Below are 5,229 nucleotides of genomic sequence, written 5' to 3' on the forward strand. Positions count from 1 at the left end.
TTCCGACGGTCTATAGTTGAGTTCTACTTACCAAAACAGGTGGAAAGTAACAGAACACTAACCCAAATTCCTTTGGGTTAGTGATGCTTTGAGAAAGTAGTCGAGGAAAGTACTTCTGGGAAGTGCTTGAGAAATTCTAGGAAAGATAGACAGGTGAGAAAGTGACAGTGACGTTCATAACATTTACCCAGGTAGAAAAGTGCCCAAATTAGCCAGGAAAGTGACCAAATCTAGCCAGGAAAGTGACCCAAAACTACACAGGAATGTGACCAAAACTAATTTGAAAGGTACACAGAACTAGCCTGAAATGTGACCAAAACTAGCTAGGATAGTACCCAAAAACAGACATAAAGTAACCAAACTAGCCAGGAAAGTGACCAAAACTAGCCAGGAAAGTATCCAAACGTGCTAGGAAGGCAACGAAAGATTAACAGAAAATTACCCTAGTTAGAAAAGTAACTAAAACTAGATAAGAAATTGTACAAAACTAGTCAGGAAAGTAACCAAAACTAGCCGGAAAATTAACCAAGACTAGCCAGGCAAGTGACCAAAACTAGCCAGGAAAGTGATCAGAACTAGCCAGGAAAGTGACCAAAACTAGCCAGGAAAGTGGCCAAATCTAGCCAGGAAAGTGGCCAAAACTAGCCAGGAAATTGACCGAAACTAGCCAGGTAAGTGGCCAGAACTAGGTAGGAAAGTATCCAAATTTAGCCAGGATAATAACCAAAATTTCCAGGAAATTACCCAAATCTTGCCAGGAAAGTTACCAGAACTAGCGAGGAAAGTAACTAAAACTAGCCTAGAAAGTAACACAAACTAGGCAGGAAACTGACTAAAGCTAGCATAGACAGTATTATTACTAGCCAAGAAAGTGACAAAACCTGACCTGGAAAATACTGAAAATTAGCCAGGAAAGTAATTATAACTTGCCAGGAAAGTACCGACAATTAACCAGCAAAGGAAACATACTAGCTAGTAAAGTACCAAGAACTAGCCTTGACAGTGACCAAAACTAGCAATTAAAGTGACCCAAAACTAGCCAGGAAAGTGACCCCCAGCCTAACCAGGAAAGTAGCCGAGACTATCCACGAAAGTACCCAAAACGTGCCAGGAAAGTGTGCAAAACTGGACAGGGAAGTGGCCATAACTACACAATAATGTGAGGAAAACTTCCTAGGAAAGTACCCAAAACTGTCCAGTAGAGTAACCATAACCAGCTACGAAATCGACCAAAAATACACAAACTAGCCAGGAAAGTACACAAATTAGCCCGGAAAGTACACATATTAGCCAGGAAAGTACACAAATTAGCCAGGAAAGTACACAAACTAGTTAGGAAAGTACACAAACTAGCCAGGAAAGTACACGAACTAGCCAGGAAAGTACACAAATTAGTCAGGAAAGTACACAAACTAGCCAGGAAAGTACACAAACTAACCAGGAAAGTACCCAAACTAGCCAGGAAAGTACACAAACTAGCCAGGAAAGTTCACGAACTAGCCAGGAAAGTATAAAAACTAGCCAGGAAAATATACAAACTAGCCAGGAAAGTATATAAACTAGCCAGGAAAGTACACAAACTAGCTATGAAAGTACACAAACTAGCCAGGAAAGTTCACGAACTAGCCAGGAAAGAACACAAACTAGCCAGGAAAGTACACAAACTAACCAGGAAAGTACACAAACTAGCCAGGAAAGTACACAAACTAGCCAGTAAAGTATACAAACTAGCCAGGAAAATATACAAACTAGCCAGGGAAGTATACAAACTAGCCAAGAAAGTACACAAACCAGCCAGGAAAGTACACAAACTAGCTGGGAAAGTATGCAAACTAGCCAGGAAGGTACACAAACTAGCCAGGAAAGTATACAAACTAGCCAGGAAAGTATACAAACTAGCAAGGAAAGTACACAAACTAGCCAGGAAAGCACATAACTTCGCCAGGAAAGTACACAAACTAGTCAGGAAAGTACACAAACTAGTCAGGAAAGTACACAAACTAGCCAGGAAAGTACACAAACTAGCCAGGAAACTACACAAACCGGTCAGGAAAGTACACAAACTAGCCAGGAAAGTACACAAACTAGTCAGGAAAGTACACAAACCAGCCAGGAAAGTACACAAACTAGCCAGGAAAGTACACAAACCAGCCAGGAAAGTATACAAACTAGCCAGGAAAGTATACAAACTAGCCAGGAAAGTATACAAACTAGCCAGGAAAGTACACAAACTAGCCAGGAAAGCACATAACTTCGCCAGGAAAGTACACAAACTAGTCAAGAAAGTACACAAACTAGCCAGGAAAGTACACAAACTAGCCAGAAAAGTACACAAACTAGTCAGGAAAATACACAAACTAGCCAGGAAAGTACACAAACTAGCCAGGAAACTACACAAACCGGTCAGGAAAGTACACAAACTAGCCAGGAAAGTACACAAACTAGTCAGGAAAGTACACAAACCAGCCAGGAAAGTACACAAACTAGCCAGGAAAGTACACAAACCAGCCAGGAAAGTACACAAACTAGCTAGGAAAGTACATAAACTCGCCAGGAAGGTACACAAACTAGCCAGGAAAGTATACAAACTAGCCAGGAGAGTATACAAACTAGCCAGGAAAGTACACAAACTAGCCAGGAAAGCACATAAGTTCGCCAGGAAAGTACACAAACTAGTCAAGAAAGTACACAAACTAGCCAGGAAAGTACACAAACTAGCCAGAAAAGTACACAAACTAGCCAAAAAAGTACACAAACTAGCCAGGAAAGTACACAAACTAGCCAGGAAAGTACACAAACTGGTCAGGAAAGTTCACAAACTAGCCAGGAAAGTACACAAACTAGTCAGGAAAGTACACAAACTAGTCAGGAAAGTACACAAACTAGCCTGGAATGTACCCAATGCTAGCCAAAGAAGTGACCAAAAGAGATAGAAACGTGACAAAAAATAGCCAGGAAAGTACCCAAAACGTGCCAGGAAAGTATGCAAACTAGCCAGAAAAGTGAACAAAACTAGCACAGAAAGCGACCAAACTAGCCAGGGCAATGACTAAAACTAGCTAAACCATTTTCACCTATTTACTGCTAGATATTCTAGCCTATTTTCACGTATTTACTGCTAGAAATTTAACCAGTTTTTACCTATTTACTGCTAGAAAACTAGCCCTCAGGTACCTATTGGCTGACAGGTGACCAGCAGGTACCAAGACCCTCCAGCCGATCTGCTAGTTCAACCCATGTGACTTACTCTGCGACCCTGTAGTTGAACCCTGGCGCTTTACCTTGTGACCTGGAAGTTGAACCGAGGTGCTGTACCACGCTATCCGGAAGTTGAACCCAGGTGCCTGACATTTCTTGCTGTGATGGGGGCCACGGGGCACCTAGTCTGGGCACTTCACCTGTTTACCCTGCTCTTAGGGGTGCAACAGGTGACCCCCCATGGGGGGTACACATTCACCCAGGCCTCCTGTAGGGACCTAAAGCCTAGAAGAGTGGGCCATGGGGCGCATAAAAAGGGTTCAAACCCCTCAGAGCAATGGAACCTGACTTCCCCTATGGAACCTGAGCCCTCGGAGCACCTAGGTGAAGGAGTTGTTCAGGTTCTGACTAGTGAGGACTCCTACAGGAGGCTCAAAGCTCTGACAGGTGAGTCAATGTATTAAACTTCACTGGTTTCAGAAGTAGATTCACCCTAGGTGTGTGTGCAGCCAAGAGTATGTGTGTGTAACCAGGTGTGTTTATAGCCAGGTGTGTGTACAGCCAAGTGTGTGTATAGCAAGGTGTGTATAACTATGTCTGTGTATAGCCAGGTCTGGGTAGCCCAGTGTGTATGTAGCAAAGTGTGCATGTATCCAGGTATGTATACAGTCAAAACTGTTTATAGCCAGGAGTGGTCAGCCACTTGTACTCACCTATTTGCGGTTAAAGGGATCGAGTCATAGCTCCTGGCCCTGCCTCTTCAATGATTGCTACTAGGTCCTCTCTCTCCTTGCTCCATGAGCTTGATCAAACCTCGTATTAAAACTATGTATGGTTCCTGCCTCCACTACGTCACTTTCCTGGCTATTCCACTTCCTGACAACTCTATGACTGAAGAAATACTTCCTAACATCACTTTGACTCATAGGAGTCTTCAACTTTCAACTGTGACCCATTGTTTCTGTGTCCCATCTCTGGAACATCCCGTCTTTGTCCACCTTGTCAATTCCTCTCAGTATTTTATATGTCGTTATCATGTCTCACCTGACCTCCGTGTCCTCCACTGTCGTCAGGCCGATTTGTGTGTATAGCCAAGTATAGTGTATAGTGTATAGTGTATAGTGTGTATAGTGCGTGTTTAGCCAGGTGCGTGTATAGCGAGCTGTGTATAGCCGGGTGTGAGTATAGATGTGCGTAGCCAGGTGTGTGCACACCGAGGTGTCTGCATAGCCAGGTATGTATTGCCAGGTGTGTGTGTGTGTACCCAAGTGTGTGTATAGCCAGGTGTGAGGACTCACCTAGTACTCACCTAGTTGAGGTTGCGGGGGTCGAGTCCGAGCTCCTGGCCCCGCCTCTTCACTGATCGCTACTAGGTCACTCTCCCTGAACCGTGAGCTTTATCATACCTCTGCTTAAAGCTATGTATGGATCCTGCCTCCACTACATCGCTTCCCAAACTATTCCACTTACTGACTACTCTGTGGCTGAAGAAATACTTCCTAACATCCCTGTGATTCATCTGTGTCTTCAACTTCCAACTGTGTCCCCTTGTTGCTGTGTCCAATCTCTGGAACATCCTGTCTTTGTCCACCTTGTCAATTCCTCTCAGTATTTTGTATGTCGTTATCATGTCCCCCCTATCTCTCCTGTCCTCCAGTGTCGTCAGGTTGATTTCCCTTAACCTCTCCTCGTAGGACATACCTCTTAGCTCTGGGACTAGTCTTGTTGCAAACCTTTGCACTTTCTCTAGTTTCTTTACGTGCTTGGCTAGGTGTGGGTTCCAAACTGGTGCCGCATACTCCAATATGGGCCTAACGTACACAGTGTACAGGGTCCTGAACGATTCCTTATTAAGATGTCGGAATGCTGTTCTGAGGTTTGCTAGGCGCCCATATGCTGCAGCAGTTATTTGGTTGATGTGCGCTTCAGGAGATGTGCCTGGTGTTATACTCACCCCAAGATCTTTTTCCTTGAGTGAGGTTTGTAGTCTCTGGCCCCCTAGACTGTACTCCGTCTGCTGTCTTCTTTGCC

At 44.1% G+C, this 5,229-nt stretch overlaps 1 pseudogene; it reads left to right on the forward strand.

The window, feature by feature from the left end:
- The first annotated feature begins 1,605 nt into the window (after positions 1-1,605).
- On the forward strand, positions 1,606-2,251 carry LOC138851774 (uncharacterized; annotated as a pseudogene).
- Positions 2,252-5,229: the final 2,978 nt, after the last annotated feature.

The sequence above is a fragment of the Cherax quadricarinatus genome, unplaced genomic scaffold, assembly GCF_038502225.1.
Source record: "Cherax quadricarinatus isolate ZL_2023a unplaced genomic scaffold, ASM3850222v1 Contig2043, whole genome shotgun sequence".
Classification (NCBI taxonomy): Eukaryota; Metazoa; Arthropoda; class Malacostraca; order Decapoda; family Parastacidae; genus Cherax; species Cherax quadricarinatus.